The sequence below is a fragment of the Macaca fascicularis genome, chromosome 3, assembly GCF_037993035.2.
Source record: "Macaca fascicularis isolate 582-1 chromosome 3, T2T-MFA8v1.1".
NCBI lineage: Eukaryota > Metazoa > Chordata > Mammalia > Primates > Cercopithecidae > Macaca > Macaca fascicularis.
Window position 1 is genome coordinate 107,592,795 of NC_088377.1, and position 19,701 is coordinate 107,612,495.

The 19,701-nt window shown below is 42.5% G+C and overlaps 1 long non-coding RNA gene across 3 annotated transcripts in view; it reads left to right on the forward strand.

Moving 5' to 3' along the window:
- Nucleotides 1–19,701, forward strand: part of LOC102140092 (uncharacterized) — a 245,669-nt gene that overhangs the window by 123,095 nt on the left and 102,873 nt on the right. Inside the window, exon 2 of one of the 3 annotated variants that reach the window (XR_010585736.2) lies at nt 13,269–13,371. The exons of the other annotated variants lie outside the window; for them this stretch is intronic. This is a non-coding gene — a long non-coding RNA (uncharacterized lncRNA). The remainder of the gene's footprint in view (nt 1–13,268; nt 13,372–19,701) is intronic. 3 annotated transcript variants of the gene reach the window in all.

Consider the following 19,701-nt stretch of genomic DNA (forward strand, 5'->3'; position numbering starts at 1 on the left):
ATTTATGTTGTAATGAACATTTCTTCACTTTTATGAATATATCTTCAGAATAATTTCTAACAGTGAAATTACTGGACTAAAAGTTATTCACATTTAAAATTTTGATAGAATGGTCAGTTTTCCCACAAAGAGGTTACTCCAATATGAAGAAATTTTCTTTTATAGCTGCCCACAAGTGGAATGGGGGAGATTTGGGGTAAAGGTGGCAGATTGAACATACCTTTCTAGTTCTTTCTCTCTCCCCAAACCACTCAAACTAAAATAAAGATTGTTTTTAAGAGGCACAGACCCACAAGGATAGGAGAATGAGACAGGAGGTCAAGCAAAAATATTTTGAAGGGAGCAAGTGATGGACAAGTGGTAACTGACTTAACACATCTGGGCAAGGTGAATGTTAAGCTGGTAGTGGGAAACGTTGTGAAATCCTTGATTTTAACTTTGAATCTCTCAAAAACTTTGGAATTGGTGGCACCAGCTACCTATCTATGGAAACAGAGTAAAGAGAAGTTGAGAAGTAGTTGGAGTGCTGGGCCCCTCCCTCCAAAAATTCAGCGATGCTAGATCATTGCTGCATCCCCGCTTCAACCTTAACAGAAGCCTGGAGGTTTTTTTCTCTAGAAATGATAAAACACAGTCTTTAGACTGTGAATTCAAGCATAGGTGAAGGCAGTGGCCGAGCTATTATCTCAAAACACCCTGAGCTCTTAGACTCTGTCATGTGCGACTCCAGTTTCCAAACAGAACAGAAGAGCATACTCTTCCATATCTTACCAGCCCAAGAAGAAATAGTTGATGTTTCTGAGGTTGGAGGTTACCCAACAAACAGCTCAGATTACCCTCCCGTGAAGCCTAAATTGTACAGCCATATTCAAATATCAGAGCTTCCAATAGGCTTTTTATTCCCTCTATTAAAGAGTAGACAATCAAGGAATAGCAGACCACTGAGAATAGCCTCACATGAAAGATAAAGACCAAAACATTCAAATAAACAACTGGAGAAAGCTAACTCAGAGCGGAGAAAAAGGATTATGCAAGCAGAAGAAACCTTCAAGGAAAAAAATTGTTAATATTTTTACAGGTGGAAAATAAAATATTTTAACTGCAAAATGAAAATAGGATGCTAGAAAACATAATTAACAAAAGAAAAATAAACTCTTGGAAATTAATAATGACATCAAAAATGAATATTTCAATAGAATGGCTGGAAGGTAATGTTGAAGAAACATCTCAGAAATTAGAAGAGAAAGAAAAGAGACAGAAAACAGGGGAAAATAAGTAAGATAAAATAATTAGAGGATCAGTTCAGGAAGTACAGTATTTGAATACGAGCATTCAAAAGAGGAAACAGAAAACTGAAAGGAGGAAATCATCAACAAAGTAATTCAAGCACATTTCCCAGAACTGGAAGACATAAGTTTCCTGACTGAAATTGGAAACTGAATGTGGTACTGAATGCCGACCACAATGCAAGAAAATAGACCCACACCCAAGATAGCATTGTGAAATTTCAGGACACTCAGGGAGATATTAAAATCTTCAAGGAGGCTGGGCGTGGTGGCTAATGCCTGTCATCCCAGCACTTTGGGAGGCCGAGGTGGGCAGATCACCTGAGGTCAGGAGTTCGAGGCCAGCCTGACCAATATGATGAAACCCCATCCCTACTAAAAATACAAAAATTAGCTGGGTGTGGTGGCAGGCACCTGTAATCCCAGCTACTCGGGAGGCTGAGACAGGAGAATCACTTGAACCCAAGAGGCAGAGGTTGCAGTGAGCTGATATCACACCATTACACTCCAGCTTGGGCAACAAGAGCGAAACTCGGTTTCAAAAAAAGCTTCAAGGAAGACAAGACAGGTCATATACAAAGAACCAGCTACCAGAATGACTCTAGATTTCTCAGTAGCCACAAGAGAAGCTGGAATACAATTTTGAATCAAGTTATAGGTAGAATAAAGACATAGCTAGCCTTGAAAAGATTCAAAAAGTTTACCTCCCATGTGGCCTTTCTCAGGAAGCCACTCTTTAACACCACTAAAACAATGGAGAACATCAAAGGAGAGAAAGATTGGAGATACAGAAAATGGGAGAAGGGTAAAGGGACTCTCCAGTAATGGTAAAGGAAAATTCCCAGATGGTAACTCTGCACCAGACTTGGAGGTAATCAGTTCACGTTAGAATAGGCCAGAGGCTCTGAGAGAGGCTTCTTCAAAGAGGTGAAATGGCTCGAATATCCAACCTGTCTGAATGTCTTGAGAGGAAATTCAGACATTTGGCAGAAAATTGAGGGTATGAATTACTGATAAATACATAGAAAACTAAGTTAAGGCAAAAAGTAAGATTCTTAAATTAATTTCAGGGGAAACACAAGAGTTGTATAGAAGAGGAGAAATAATTATGATTTACCCCATGACTCAGCTCTGAATAATGTTTATGTAGTTATAATAATGTGAACACTAAATACCAATCTAACCCAAATCAGTACATAAACTACGCTGGAATAATAAGAACATGGAGAGGTTGTGTGTATTGTGGATGGGGAATGAAAGAATGAAATCTTCATCCAGCATTGTGGGTGGTTAGTGGAGAATACCTAATACTGAAAAATAAAGAAATAGCAATACAAGCATGTTATTTAGAAATATAGAGGTAAATCTTTCTAAAAGAATTACCAAAGAAAATTGAAAGTGGGTGCCTCTAGGGAAGGACTTCTGCTTTTCTTAATCTTATAGAACTATTCGACTCTTTTAACTATATGTACAGGTAATTCTGATTAAAAAAGAAAAGAGTGTGCCACCTCTGGTGTGTTCTTTGCCCCTGGGATGTTTGGGAAGACCTTTTAGAAGTGTGCTGTAAAGGTGATCCAGGCATCCTGAGGATGACTGGATGAAATTCCTTAGTTTCTTTCAAGCCTGGAGTTTGAGTTTGATGAGCTTATGATTTTCAGTAATGAAACTATTTCCAAAGCAGTTGATGTCCTATGGAACTGTGGAAAAATTCTTCCTTAAACTGAAATATAACCCCAAATAATCTCTACTGTTGATTCTGGTCTTACTACTTGGGACATAAAAAACAAATCCAATCCCTGTTCTTTATCTGCCCTCTTCAAGCATGATTAGACTGTCTTCATCTAAAAACCATTCCTCACACTCACTGTTATGGTTTTTGATCTACTCACTTCCTGTTCAACTTCCTGTGATTACATTCCACTTCTGAAGTGTGTGTGTGCATGTGTGCATGTGTTCAAAACAGAACATAATATTCCAGTTGTAGCCTGACCACAGGACACCTCCTTCTTGATTATAAAGCTCATCAGTCAAGAGCAGAGACTTCAGAGTCAGTCAGCCTGGATTTAGACCTAGCTGGTTTTTTTGTTTTGTTTTGTTTTGTTTTTTGTGAGACAGAGTCTTGCTCTGTCGTCCAGGCTGGAGGGCAGTGGCATGTTCTCGGCTCACTGCAACCTCCGCCTCCTGGGTACAAGCAATTCTCCTGCCTCAACCTCCTGAGTAGCTGAGATTACAGGCACCTACCACCATGACCGGCTAATTTAGTAGAGATGAGATGTCACCATATTGCCCAGGCTGGTCTCAAACCCCTGAGCTTAGGCAATCCATCCACCTTGGCTTCCCAAAGTGCTGGGATTACAAGCGTGAGCCACCGCGCCTGGCCTAGACCCAGCTTTGATACTTCCTAGCTGTGTGACTTGGAATGAGTTATACAACCTCATTGTCCTTCAGTTTCTTTGTTGATAAAATGGGGACAATGTCAGTATCTTCCTTATGAGATTGTTGTGAGGATTCAGCAATATGATAAACACCCAGCACTTAGAACAGAGGATGTCAAATAGTATGTGTTTAAAGAGTGTTAGCTATTAATTTTTTTCCTAGAATTTTCTATCCATGTAGCTCAAGAAACCTATTAATATTTTTGACTGCTTGTTTCAATTAATCAATAAAGCAATCAATCAAACAGCAAACATTTGTTGAGTGCCTCTCTGCGCCAGATGCTGAGAAAGGGAATAAGACCCCTTATCTGGAGGAGTTGATAAGTTGAGTTAGTTAAGAACTAACATCTTTTATATTTGTTTTATTTTCTAATTTTGAAAAAAATCATTTTAATCAAAGGTATACATGCACATCATTTAAAAAGGCACAGTGCTTCATGTCTGTTATTCCAGTGACTCCTGAGGCTAAGGTGGGAGGATTACTTGAGGCCAGGAGTTAATGACCAACCTGGGCAACATAGTGAGATCTCATCCCTAAAAATAAAAAATATATTAGCTGGGCTTGGTAGCTTATGCCTGCAGGCCTACCTACTTGGGAGGCTGAGGTAAAAGGATTGCTTGAGCCCAGGAGTTCAAGGCACAGTGAGCCGTGATCACACCACTGTACTTCAGCCTGGGCAACAGAGTGAGACTTTGTCTCTAAAAGAATTTTTTTTTTTAATTTTAGTTTTTGAAAAAGTTAAGCCAGGCATAGTGGCTCATGCCTGTAACCCCAGCACTTCGGGAGGCTGAGGTGAGAGACTTGTTTGAGCCCAGGAGTTTGAGACCAGCCTGGGCAAGATGGCAAGACCTTGTTTCTATACAAATAATAAATAAATAAAAATAAAAATATTGTTAAATAGTATTAAAGAAATTACAATGATTCCCTGTATCACTCTTCACACTCTTTCATTGCTTCTTCCAAGAGGCAACTACTTTTGACTCTTCTAGCCATTTCTCCTGGCATACACATTTCAGTACTTCTAAATATATGCCTAGATAAACTGTTTGCAATTGTGACTTTTAGACATAATCATCTATTATGACAGATAATACAAATCCTTCCTTTTTGTTCCCATGCCCTACCCTCCCAAGATAATGCAATTTTTGATTAAATAAACTTCTGTGTTTGCCTAACATTTTATGCAAATTCAATTTCCAGTTGAGTACTGTGAACTATGGTTGCCTTTTCTAGTTTTTCCTGAAATTGTTGCCTTTTTTCCTATTTGCCTGATTTTCTTTGTAGTTCTTCTAGCAGACACACTTTCTAATAGACACCAACATTGGATGGTTTATCACTTTCTCTTTTTTTCTTAGGAGAGCCCACTCCCCACCCCACCCCCCATCCCTTTCCTCTTCCGAGTTGAATGCTCTCCAGGCTGTTGCAGAGCTGTCATCTATCCTGAGACTTTCCTTCACTGTGGACCTTGGAATTCTCTAGATTTTTCTCCCAAGTTGGATTCCTCATCTCTCCTTTTTTGGTTTACTCTCTTATTTTGGGGGAGAACATTCTCCAGGAATCAGGTTAAAAAGGATCTTCCCTTAGTCCCCAGTGTTGTGAAATTTCACAATAATCTGCCTGGATTGTTCTGGGCCCTCAGTGGCCCCTTTAGGAAATCTGGAAACTTATGTCTTTCACTTCTGAGAAATTTGCTTGAATAATTTTACTGATTATTTCCTCTCGTTGGCCTTCTTTTCCCTCATTTTGAAACTCTTGTTAATCAGATATTCAAACTCCTGGATTGGTTCTCTAATATCTTCATTTTCTTGCTTTTGTTTTCCCCTCTGTCATTTTACTCACCTTTCTAGAATGCCTCAATTCTATTCTCTGGTCCTATGTTCCTTTTTATAGTTTCCTACTCTTGTTTCAAAGGGGTGTCATTGTCTCTTATTTCCCCGAGGGTATCCATGATACTTTTAAAGTTTTAGTCACTGTGTATTTTATTTCCTCCAAGTCGCTTTTACTTATTTGTTTTATTCTCCAGTTTTCTTGTCCTGGGCTTTCCTTAGGCATCTGGCACCCTTGAATGTTTGTTCAGGATTAGAGGACTAAAACATGGATTGGATGCTCTCAACTTGCAGACACGGCTTGTTGACTTTGAGCTTCACTGTAGGGTGAGCCGGAGGCACTGTTTGTTTTAGGAAACTTTTCTTCTTCAGTCTTTTCTGACATTTTTTTCATGGACTAGTCAGATTCCTCAGAAAGAAACCTTTCTTATCTCCTGCCAAGGTTACAAGTATACTGTCACTGTTTTGGTGGCCTATTGGGGAAACAGAGCTGGGGAAGAAGGGCTGTGGGTCTCACCATTTTATGGTCACCGAAACCCTGGTTTGTGTTACTGTTCTCAAATCAACCACTGTGCCAACTGACCTCCGGTCAGGAAGGATTCCTTCAAAGAATAAACCTGCTATCTTGTGTGGGGGAGGGGAAAAGGACATGCTCAGTGATGTGGAGCAGAGAGGGGAATGAAGGCTCTGATTGCTTCTCACACAGCCTTTACCCAGCTCGTCCTAGATTGGTTTTTTCAGCGTAACCTTCAGTTTCAGAAGCACTATCTGAAACTGCCAGTTCCTGAGCCTTTTGAGGACTCTGCATGGTAAATTTTGTTGGTTTTCTGTTTTTGCCACTGTTGGCTGAGACCTGACATTCTATGGTGTGCTAAATTATGTCAACCCTAACTGCATTTGAGCTGCATTGTGTATCAGGATTATATTTCTCTCTCTCTTTTTCTCTAATTCTGTTTTCTTTATTCTCTCCTTTCGGGTATTGGCCTTCCTGGATGGAGCCTGTGTTTTAAAAAATCTTCTTTCCCTTTTCAATATCTTTGTCTTTATCTTATACTTCCTGTGAGATTTCCTCAAGTTTATTATTTAACCCTTTCATTGAGCTTTTAATCTCTGCTATTACATTTAGAATTGCCAAGAGTTCTCTTTTTAAAAATAATGTCTGTTTCATGAATATATCTTTTATCTCTCTGAGGACATTAATATTACCTGAAAACTTTTTTTATCTCCTTATTTCTTCTGAATTTCTTATTTCTGTTAGTTTCCTTCAAGAGAGTTGCTTTTCACAAATGTCTTGGTCACTTATTTATTTATTTTTGTTTTTTAGTTATTTTTTAGAGATGGGAGTCTCACGATGTTGCTCAGGCTAGACTTAAACTCCTGGGCTCAAGGAATGTTCCCACCTCAGCCTCCCTAGTAGCTGGGATTACCAGCTTGTGCCACCCCACCGAGCACTGGTCACTTATTTTTAAGGGAGAGGCACTAAAATGTTGATTGGAAGCTTTTTTAGGGGGATTTCATTAGCTGCTAGGCTTCTCTAAGGGTGATCTGGCAGGTCTCCCATTTTTTTCCATTGGAAGAACTTTAAATGTGTAAGGGGTGGGGACAGGTTTCCCTCTGATATTTAGTTTCCCATGAGGGGAGTTGTCCAATCTCTTGCCTAAAGGACATAAACTTGCCTTCCAAGCATTCTGAAGCTGAGCCTCAAAAAGGTTGACAACATGGGCCATATTGGTGTCGATGTGTGTGGACGCGTTTCCTCATTCCAGTTTGACCCTATCCCCTAATCCTGGTTTTTGCTGGTATTTCACTCTATCCACTCTGGTGGCTGGAGTCCTGTAGGCAGACTGCCTTGGCTGCTCCGTGTTTTTTTTTTTTTTTTTTTTTTTGTAAAATTTGTTTTTGTATGTCCTTTAAGTAGATTTGGAGGAAATAAACACACATATTTAACTCTTCAAGTAAAACTAGAAGTGTTGCGTTTATAATGATTCCTATCTGCTTGGCCAAATCATGCATTTCTGAACTTGTGTAATTGTTTACGTGGAACTTCACTTCCCTGCATCTTTTTCATCAGACAAAGCACACTGGAATTTTGATTCTGTCATTTAATATACAAATGAGAGTATTTTGGTGCTGGCTTTCAAGAAGTTGGGCTAGGCTTCCTCAAGATTCTGGAATGTGGCTCAATATATCAACTTCTGCAGGACAGCTATGGGCAAGAGAAAGAAGGCTGATACACGGAGCAAGTGCACTTGCTGTGTGTGTGAGGGCGAGAGAGGGACATGGATGTGGTGGGACCCGAACTGACTTGTATGCTGAAATAACACAGCATGCACTCATCCTCAACATGGCGCCCCTGCACTGCTTGGGCACCTCTGAGAAGCCGCACTGATGCCCTTGATTCACGCTTTGCTCTGCATTTGCATATTCAGATTGCCAGGTCTTCTTCTCCTGAGCAGAGCTTCTTGAGAAAGTCCAGGTGGTGCAGCATGGCCTTTTTGAAGGCTTGCCTGCGACTCCTGCTCTGACAAGAGGTCATAGCCTAATTAAGATAGTGTGGCCAGTGGTAAATCTCCATTCTAACTGGCAGGAGCCATTGCTATTATGTTTGAGTGGGAACATAATTTTATTAAAAAGCTTAAAAACAAAAAAGCTCAAAGAATGAATGATTTCCAGGTTGTATTTAGAAAATTTAGAACTTAATGAATGGTTGCACTGAAAGTCTTTCTTACCTAGCCACTAAGCAAGAAATACCCATAAAACAGTACTTTGCCAGCTTATCCTAAATTACATCATGATTTTGAAAGTAATAAAAATACTTTTAAAAACTTCTATAAATTACATTAAAGTATAAAGGGGGCTGCTTCCCCAAAGGCTTGGGCAGGGCAGCTTGTCTGCAGATGGGCCCAGGGATGTAACAGCACTTTTTATGAACAAAATAAAAATAAATAAAAGTATAAAGTGGGTTTTCACAAATTCAGACTGGCTGTTATCCTATTAGTTCAAAATGACCCATATTTTCAAGCAGATTCTAAGGTTTTCTTTTGAATTATCTGCGGGTGCTTTAATGGAACATTAGGAATTTGCTTGCTGTTCTAATCTGGAGCCTGGGAAGCTGGTTTGGTGTCAGGGCCAAGCTGTGGAGTGGGGTGGGATAGTGCTCTGGTTAAGGCTGGCATTCAGTCCTCAGCTGTCTGTCCCATCCATGTGTTTGCCAGTCTCCATCTACAGGGCAGGAGGGAAGGGGAAGCCAACTTGTCCTGGCCTTGGGTAGAAAACATCTGCTAAGAGAAGGGTTTTCAATTAGGAGTAGAATACCCCTGTTAACCAGAAGTGGTGTAGATGGAATGTGGAATTTTTATAACAATTCTTAAGACGTTCCTTAGCTAATATACTTCACCGTCATGATTATTCGTAAGCATGTAATGAATTATTATTAACTTTGTAAATGTTCAATGGATTTTTTATTTGTGACAATGACATTTATAGAATTCATTTTCCGTGCCTTATATGTATTGTGATTTAGACTTAAGGGAGTTATAAAATCCTTAATTGTATTGCAAAATTCAACTATGACATCATCATTTGCTAATTTATGTTTCCTGGACATAGGAATGAAATTTACTCCCAATAATACTATTGCAATCTTTTAATGTCCTTAGAACCTTAACCTTTTAAATAAAGGGTAAAAATAACACCAGAATGCCTGTTAATATGTAATTTTCTTCTTACACAAAAACTTTAATAGAACCTTTAATTTCTATCATGATGAGAACAGAGTTCCTTTATGGAAGTATTGGTAAAATGTAAGATGTAAAAAATTGAGCCCTGCACCAGGCGCGGTGGCTCACGCCTGTAATCCCAGCACTTTGGGAGGCCGAGGCAGGCGGATCACGAGGTCAGGAGATCAAGACCATCCCGGCTAGCACGGTGAAACCCCGTCTCTGCTAAAAATACAAAAAATTAGCCGGGCGTGGTGGCAGGTGCCTGTAGTCCCAGCTACTCGGGAGGCTGAGACAGGAGAATGGCGTGAACCTGGGAGGTGGAGCTTGCAGTGAGCCGAGATCGTGCCAGTGCACTCCAGCATGGGTGATGAGCAAGACTCCATCTCAAAAATAAAAAATAAAAAAATAAAAAAATTGAGTCCTGCTTCTAAGCAACTGAAATGAAATGAGTTGGGATTCCGGGTGGCAACATCTGGGATTCCAGGTGTTCAGGCATAACACAGCTGGAAGCTCATCTTTCAGAGGTTGCTAGTGGTGGAGTCTTAGTGGAGCCGAAGAAGGGAAGTAAAGCAGCAAGGATCTTATGGCATGTGAAATGCTGTTACTTACCTTTCTTTTTGTAATCATTTATCGTGGAAAATTTCAAGCATGAAATTACACAAAAGTAGAGAGATTCATATAATGAACCACCATTGTAAAAACTTGTTTTTAACCTAACACCTTCAGCCTGGTATGGGAAAAAAACAAAGTTCCAAGTACGTCCTTTTAAACATGGCAGTACTTAAACACCATAGCCAGGTCATATTTCTTTGCTGCTTTGTCCACTTGTCCTCCAGCAAATACCAGCATAAAACAAATGTGATTTTTTTTTTTTTTTAACAATAAAGAGCTTTCTAAATTTTGACAGCGATATATTTCTTTGGAGACACATTGATTTGATAGGGCTCAGGGCAAGCTCATGGGAATGAACCTGGGCATCTGACCTGCGGGGTCCGCTGTCTTAAATCGGGTGTAGAGGGAATTCATGGCAGAAGAAGCAGGTGCTACAAAGTCACAGTCACATGTCCCCAGTGGCCTGGGGAAACCTAACAGACAACGGACACACTTGACTTACAGGCTTAAAAGATGCCAATGCTCTGTTGTCCCTGAGAGCTGGTGGAGGTGATGATGGAAGCTTTGTGCACTGGGCCCCAGCATCTCCACTTGCCTTTCTGGCCCTTCATGACAGCTGTTGCAGGTGAGCACTCCAGGGAGCAAAGCCTGCGCATTCCTTTTCAGAGGAATGTTACTATTTAATCTACTGCATGGAAAGCCCTAAAACCCCCTAGGGCCTTCCAAAAATAGATGGAGTTAGTCACTAGTGACATTTACAGGGGGTTTTGTTTTTTGTTTTTTTCCCTCCTTCTCCCCTTCTCAGGAATAGCAAAAGTTTTTCTTCTTTCTACGGAGTAAACTTATCTCCCTTGAGAATTTTTTACCCTGAAAGAAAGACACGGTTGAAGTCTATATGGTATTTACTGGATTTTATTGCAAAACACACACACACACACACACACACACAAACAAAAACCACCACCACACACATACACACACCCAGAACCCAAAACCAAACCCCAAAAATGAAAATTCTATAGCCCATATGAGATGTTTCAATGATGTTGAAGAGCTGAAATGAAAGCTATTAACTAGAAAAAATGGTGGTGAATTAGTGAAAAGCTGAAAGGAATGGCTCCTCCGAAGTAGTAAAAGTCTGAGATTGCTCCACTCTTCATTTGGATAATGAGTGCTTTCCAACCAGTAAGAATCCGGGAAATGTTTGTGTAAGTGCTGCAGAAGTCTCTTCTCATCACAGTGGTAGGTGTCCAGGACTCATACCTGCTTTATAGACAGATTGAATTGAGAAAGAAACCCAATGAGGATAGTGTGCCAGTAACCAAGGGGGACGCCGAACCGCTTATTCATTGGTTTGTCCTTTCGTTTGGTCAATCATTCATTTCTTCATTCATTCATTCATTCATTCATCCATTCATTGCTTCCTTCTTTCCCACTGTAGGGCTTTGCACTGGCTTTCTTGACTGCTTCCCTTCTTCCTTCAGGTCTCACTTCCTCAGGGAAGCCTCCCCTGCCCCCTCCACCTCCACTTAACAGGTGGATCACCTCCTTAGAGAACTATAAGCCATGGTAAATAACAGACACACTCAGTAAATATTTGTTGAATGAGTGATAAAGCTAATCCATTCAGACATGCATTTTTCCTTTGTCTCTTCACTAAGCAAGAATTTACTAACAATAGCTCTAGGCAGGTAGGCCAGGGCTGGCAGGAGAACAACCCTTTGCAACTGAGAACTCAAAACAACTCAGGCCCCACCTTCTTCAAAACCCAAGGTTGCTGAGGGTGAGGTGGATTTCAGCCTGTGTCTAGGGGTGGAAGTTCATGGAACTAACCAGAAAGGATAGAGAGATAGAAAACAGTGGATACTGTTTACATTTCTGCCAAGCTCATGTGACTCTTAGAATTTGAGGTATATCGTTTTCCTTGTAAGGAAGCTGCAGCCAAGAGAGATTAGGTGACTTATTTTGAAGTCACGGAACTGATGGACTTGGTTCCCTGAGATTTCTTAGAATTGATTAAAAGTAGTTGCAGCCTGAACTGTAGGAACTTGCAGTATGTTTTGGTGCTTTGAATTTGAAGGGGACAATTTATTTCTAGAGATATGAAAGGACCCAGAGTGTGGATCACAGAGGAAACATCTGGAAGAGAAAGAAAGGGAACCCCTTGGAGTCACAGGGCTTTTCTACCCTACCTCAGTGGTGGAAAAGGAAGTGCTGCAGAAAACATTCTGAGGGGTCGGGTGCGGTGGCTCATGCCTCTAATCCCAGCACGCTGGGAGGCCAAGGCGGGTGGATCACTTGAGGTCAGGAGTTTGAGACCAGCCTGGCCAACATGGCGAAACCCATCTCTACTAAAAATACAAAAATTAGCCAGGTGTGGTGGCATGTGGCTGTAATCCCGGCTACTCGGGAGGCTGAAGCAGAAGAATCACTTTAGAAAAAAAAAAAAAGAAGAAGAAGAATCACTTGAGCCTGGGAGGCAGAGGTTGCAGTGAGCTGGGAACATGCCCCTGCACTCCAGCCTGGGTGACAGAGCGAGACCCTGTCTCAAAAAAAGAGAAAACATTCTGGGAAGGAGCTCTTCTTTTAGTAGTTGATTTAACCACTGCTGAGCTTTAACAAAAAAAATCAAGCTTTTCTCATGGCACTGTAGAAACTTGCATATGGTTGTCAATGTGCCATTTAACTCACTTGTTCTATTTATAGGCCATCAATTGTGTATTTTCAAAATAACTGCACCTCCAATTTTCAGGCTTTTAGTGGGTACAGAGCCCTTTCATACACATGGGGCTTACTTGACCCCATGTGAAGAAATTGAGGCTTAGAGACATTGGCATTTTGCCCAAGAATCAACCCACAGGCTAGTGGAGGAGCAGGGGCTTGGGCCCTGGTCCCTGACTCAGCTCCTATACTTTGTCCTGTGTGCCACAGGGAAAGGAAATGTTTCTCCTGCAGGATGGAGATTAAGGTTTTGAAAACTCTCAAATTTCATTCTCTCCAGTTTTATTGAGGTAAATTGACAAATAAAAATTCGATATATTTAAGGTATACAAAGTGATGACTTTGTATCTTTATATATATATACACACACATATATACACATACACAGAGTAATGATTACCACAATCAAGTTAACACATCTATCATATCACATAACTACCATTGTGTGTGTGTGAACACTTAAGATCTAGTCTCTTAGGAAATTTCAAGTAAACAATACAGTATTATTTATAGTCACTATGCTATACGTTAGACTCCCAGAACTTACTCATTTTATTACTAAAAATTTTTACCCTTTGACCAACATGGAATTCCATTTTTCTACTCAATCCATGTGTCATCCTTCTCAGAGGCATGCTTTACTTCCCTGAAACTTCTCACCACAGACTGGAGCAAAAGGTGACACAGTGAGCGGCAACCTACAAGGATAATGACAGTGAGCGATTCTCCAGCATCCACTCTGTGGCAGACACCAATTGCTTCATATACGTGAGTTCATTTCATCTCACCATAAATCTGTGACATGGGTACTATAATTATTCCCATTTTACACATGTGGAAACTGAGGCACAGAGAGGTAAAGACACTTGATTAAGCTCTCACAGTGGGTTTAGTATCTGAGATCTACCGCCACAAACTTGAGTTTTTAAGCTATGTGACTCATTCACCACCACCACTACCAAGACACCACACCAAACTGACTTTTAACTTGTGTGATTCGTTTCAATGAAGCCTTTTGAGTACAAAGGGAAGGCTAGCATCAGTATGGCATTGTGCAAAATATTCTGAAAACGCTGGGGCTCAAAAAAACGACTTTTCTTTCGTAAGTAATTTTCCAAACAAATTACACTTCGGGAATAAGCAATCCTCACGCACAGTACACCACTCACAACTACTGAAGAGTGTAAAACTGTCAGTCCCCCTCCACCCTGTCCCCAGATGCTCCAGGCCGCGCTTGCTGTTCAGTTTCTGGTGTGGAAAAGCCATTTGGAGAGCTACTTTCTGGGCTGTGCTTCCAGTAGAAAGAAACGACGCGGGTGGGGCGAGCGGGGGCGGTTTCAGAGAGAGCCGAGGGTCGGGTGTCCACGGAGATTCCTCAGGCGAGGACCTGGGCGCGTCTGGGCCACCGGGGGTAGGGGTGCCGAGGGCAGGGAGCGCTGCGGCGAGGATCCAGGTGCATCTGGGCGGCGGCAAGCTCGCCGGTCCCCAGCCAGAGGGGGGAGGGCGGCGAGGAGCGCACGGCAGCGCCCCGGGGAGAGCAGCTTGGCCCCACCACAAAGCCCGGGGCTTGGCCGCAGGGCGGGGGATTCTGAGGTAGCCTTGGCGACTTTCAAGACTCCCCAGGCCGAGCACACCCAGCCCCTCACACTTAGGCATTTCTGCGCCCTCTGGTTTGGAGGGACCCAGGCGGCTGAGGTGAAGCAAGCTAGGGCTGTTTCTCTGACTCTTCTGGAAGACGAAGAGTGGCCTCATCACTGCGGGCCACGAGGAGGGTAAAGCACCTTCCCGCGCACACCTCGGACCACCGGGCCACCTCCAGGTTTCCCGGGGGTGGGGGCGGAGGGATCCCTGGAGGCTGCAGGGCCTGGAGGCGGGGAGGTGGGAGACCGGGGAGGTGGGAGACCGGGGAGGTGGGAGAGCGGTAGGCGTCAGGTAGCGCTTCACAGGCTGTAGGCGCCCAAGGAGCCAACCAGAGAGGAACAAAATGGCAGCCATGCCGCCACACCTGGCAGCTGCACACAAACACACGTGGGGCAAACGTTTGCTGATGGCGGCACAGGGCATTCTATTGTTCGTCCTGATTTTTTGTTCAAGCTACCGTCTTTTCCCGGATTGGCCACTTTCTCCTCCTTTTCCTGTCCAGTTTCCTGTTTATCCTTTGAGACTTGATCAGGGAACTCCTTCCCTGAGCCCCCACTTCCACCTCAACCCCTGCCCCTCTGTCTGTCTTTGCCTGACTGGTGTAAAATGACCTGCTAGGGAGTCAGCCTAGGACCAGGAACTTCTTATGTTTCCGGGTGGTTTTGCTCAACTTTGTCCTTCCAGTGCCTGGCTTTCAATCACTACATTGAGACGGTGTAGAGTTCCTGTGGGATGCTCTGAACTACACCGGGGGTACCATTTGTCCGGGTGAAAGATCCCTCCACCACAGTTTTGGTCGTCTAATGATCTGCTTTATTTTTATTTTTTAAAATTGCTAATGTTCTCTGTATTGTTGCAATTTTAGTATACGTGATGCTGAAGCGAGCACATGATCTACCTTTTGGAAGCTTGGGAGACCTAGTGAAATAATGATAGAAATGGACCTATGAAAATCTGCCTTTTCCTTGAGAGTAGGGCTAAAATGTCCACTACACTCAGTAATTTTGACTTGAGTGAGCATATATGGAACAGGGTGTACTGGAAAATATCCTTTTTTGTTTGTTTGTTTTGAGACGGAGTCTTGCTCTGTCACCCAGGCTAGAGTGCAATGGCAGGATCTCGGCTCACTGCAACCTCCGCCTCTGGGTTCACGTCATTCTCCTGCCTCGGTCTCCCAGGTAGCTGGGACTGCAGGCATGTCCCATCACGCCCGGCTATTTTTTTTTGTATTTTTAGTGGAGATGGAGTTTCACCATGCTGGCCATGCTGGTCTCGAACCCCTGACCTCAAGTGATCCGCCCACCTCGGCCTCCCAAAGTGCTGGGATTACAGACGTGAGCCACCGCGCCTGTCCAATGACCTATATTAATACGTCACCATAATCATTTAATTATCTTAGATATTCATTAAAGTACTGCCTGTATTACTCAAGTTTAGACCTTTAAAAGAAATACCCCGCTGAGAAATCTTATCTTGTTCCTGTGAAGGAAATGTGAAGTATGTTGAGATGGCCTGAAGAAATACTCCGTATGATTATTTCCTCCTTCTTGCTGTTTTCCTTTTTTCCCTGGTGCCTTTCTTCATTCCAGACATGGTGGTTCGAACAATTTGACTTGCAGGCAAGATTGCAATATAGAAAATGGGCCACCGTGGAGGAGATAAGTAAATGCTTTGTCGCTTCTAAGTGACAGGGGAAACTGATCACGACTGGTACACTTATGACATGTAACTTTCTATATCTTTAGAAGATCGTCAGGGAAATAGAAAAACGTCTGAAATCTCTGAGTAGGTTCTATTTTGTGTGGTTCCAACTAAATGAACTAAATTTGTGTTTAAAGATTGTAAGTCTACATGTAATGGTGAAAGCTGAAGGTTTTACACTGTACAAAAATAGTGATTTCCCCCGTGGAGGGCAAGGAGACCGGAATAGGAGGGGTGGGTGGGGGAATCAATGTGTAGACCAAACATTTGAAATTTCAGTGCAATCTTCTTAGTCATCACTTTCATTTCTGTCTTCTAGGGAAATCTGACACAGCTAGAAAGCAATGGAAAACACTAAGAGTTGCATCAGATGTTGAAGAGGAACTGATATTATAGGATAAAAATTGATTCTCTAAGGGAGATAACTGGTCATTTAAAGGTAGCAGTCTTTTTGGGAAAAGCTAACAAGTGTTCCTGAGGCCAGCCTGTCTCTTGTTAGCAATGTTGGCCCTATGTTAGAAGGAAGAGTGGATGTGTTTTGTTGCAATTCCTTTTCCTCTCAGCATAAATTTGCAAGCATGGACTGTAAATGAATTTTCATGTCTTTTCAGGATGTTTCCCTATAGAGCAGTTTCTAGATTCACTTTGTGGAACAGTCTACAATAGATTTAATATGGTTAGGATTTTGCCTAATTCTGATTGGTGAGTGGTTTTCTTTTATTCATTCTTAATTCTGCATCTAATATTAGCTTACAGTGTTACTGTCACTGTGTGTAACCCAGGGAGAGAAAGGAAGTAAAAGATGTGACCTCAGAGAGCTCAGAGGGGAGAAACAATACAATAATGATAACTCACATTCATATAGAACTTTAAAATTTAAAGGTTGCTTTTTACTGCTTTACCTTGTTTGTTCTCTCTGCAAGCACATTGGGTAAGCTTTACTATTGCCATTTTACAAGTGAAGACAGTGAAGCTTGGAGAAGTTAAGGAACTTCCCCCAGATTACATTCCTGTAAATGGCAGAGTCTGAACTTAGTATTCTGACTCTAAAAGGGCATCAAAGGTGGTGAGTACTGTACAAGAACATGGTAATGAGGCGTTGTGAATAGTCAGAGTGAAATGCGGCTCTTCAGGGATGGTATCTTGGGGAAGCACACAGTGTATGCAGATTATTGAAGAGAGTCAAAGGAGATCCTGCTGTGGGGAGAAGGATGGAAAGTGCCATGGGAAGAGAACAAGGACAGAAATGAGGTTGACACGTGGGGCAGAGGAAGGAGGCAGACCTTCATAAGCAGAGGAACCATGATTGGGAGTAATGGGGGCTAAGTGTAGGAGACACTGGGGGCTGTGTATGTAAGGGGTGGGGGAAGAGTAACACCTGGAATTTTCTTTCCACTACCTCAAGAAACCCACAGTGGAGGGGCTGTGAGTGCTCCTAAGAACATGTTCTGCACTGGTGCCTCAATAGAAAAGGGGGTTGCCAACTGAGTTATATATAGAACTTGTGCAAGGGAAGTTCTTATGCAAAATGACTAAACACACTCCATTGCTCTGCCTGGTTACTTATAAATATGTTTATGTGCAGAAGTTGATGGGAATCCAGACATTGTCTAAGAGATGGCTCAGAGAATAAAATAAGAAAAAGTTGTTGTGAAAGACAAAGGGTTTCTATGTTACCTGCAGCAGTTGATGACAGTCTGTCCTTCTGTCACAGTAGAGGCAGTTTAAGCCACATTCCCAACAAGCATTCCATATATCTAGCACTAACACATTGGAACTTGAGGGAGACTATGTGACGTAGCTTTACTCTAGGGAGAGATAGACAGTCTGGGGTGGAGAGGGAAGTGAGACCCCATGGGTGATCTCTACAGTTATGTAACTGTCCAGCCACAAATCACTTATCAAAGAACTGGATTCAGAAGACCAAGATCTGCATTTGGGTCACTCCAGTTATCTTGAGATCTGGGACCCGTGGGGCTGGGGTGGCAGCCGATCATGTCAGGAGGACTCCTCTGCACAGCATCACAAGCACAGGAGAGAATGCTAAACTTGATTGGGAGCTCACAGAAGACCCCTGGAACCCAGAGCAATAAGGTGAGGAGGCTTAAAGAGCCTGGAGAGAGGAGCTAGGTTGCAGAAGTTCTCTCTTACCTTCCTTTGAAATTTCTAGGTAGGTCCCAGGGAACACATGATGAAAAGAAACATGTGGCGAGTTAGTGCTCGGCTGGCTGCACCTAGAGCATCTCACCCAGGGAAATGTTTGCCTAATTATAGCACAGGGATTGCAGTTTGCTGATCCAGGTTGGTTAAGAGCACAGACTCTAAAATCAGGGAGTGTGCAAGTTTACTGAAGCTCTTGGGGCTTTAATTTCCTCTGTAAAATAGGGATAACAGTAGTACTGATCTTGTGGTGAGGATCAAATGAGACAATGCATGCATTGCAGGTTGGGTTCCTTGGGACACAGATTATGAGATGGAGATTTGCATGCAGGAACGTTACTGAGGAGTCCTTTTGAGATCGGTACTTTTGGGAAAGTGAAGATAGCATTATTGGGCACAGGGAGAAGGAGAATTCTGATGCAGTTGTAAGAAAACTTCACTAATCCCACCAGTGGCTGTGTAGCTGCAATAACCCTTCAATGTTATTTTGAATTGAGGTCGGTCTTATGGCCCTACATAAGTTAGTCATTGGATATCAGATGTCCCTGGGATGGGGATGTGATCTTGGGCAAAGAAACTGTTCAGCAAAGGGCAATGCCTGAAGAGCAAGAGCTGATAGCTGTTAGCCACCAACATTCCCTGCAGGTGGGGAAATTAGTGCTTGAGCCCTGAAGGGGGCGATAAACCTGGGTGATACACTGCAGGTTCACCGCAGTCTACTCTGCACCTCAGAGTCACTTGCTTCCTATCATAAGTTCTGACAGCAGCTCTTCTAGATTCTGGTGGTCTTCTTTTTCTGGGGAAACATACAAGAGTAAGGTAAATGGAATGACCTAGTGCTCTCACCACAGCAGCTGCTCTGGTGGCTACAACTGACACTTATTGTCTTCCTCCTTTACTACCTATTCTAGTTTCCCCGTCCCATCTGGTCCAAGTGGTTTACCTGGCAGTTATAAAACTAGGTTGTGACAGCTGTATTTACCTATTTTCCATTAAGAGACACCCAGCAGGTTACCTGGGTGCCACACATAGTTTTCCCTGCTCCCAGTCTGTAAAAGCAGCCCTCTCACTCCCTGGGGATCAGAATCAATTACTCATGCCAGAAGGCTGACTCCTTTTCTTGTCTGCTGTTCTCTTGGTATGAGGAATGTGAAGCAACTGGGTGGCAGCCACATCTTATCATTTAATGGGAAACTTACTGTGTCCTCTGGTGAAAGCAAGCAACCAACAATGGTGCAAGCCACTGAATCTTTGTAGAGTATATCTCCCATCATCTGAAGGGCATGTGACTTATTAAGACCCCCAACATACTTGCTACTTCTTTCTCCCTGGGTCCCAGTAGCATAATGTCATCAGTAGTATGGACTGATAGGATGTTTTGCAGGATAGCAGGTGACCCAGCTTTCTTTTGACTATATTTTGATGGAGGGTGGAGGAGTTAACACAGCCCAGGGGCAAGACTGTAAGACAATATATACTATTGTCTGTCCCAAGCGAAGGAGAACTGTTTCTGATCTTCCTTTCTGATAGAGATGGAAAAGAATGCATTTGTCAGATCCATGGCTGCAAACTATGTACTAGAGGCAACACTAATCT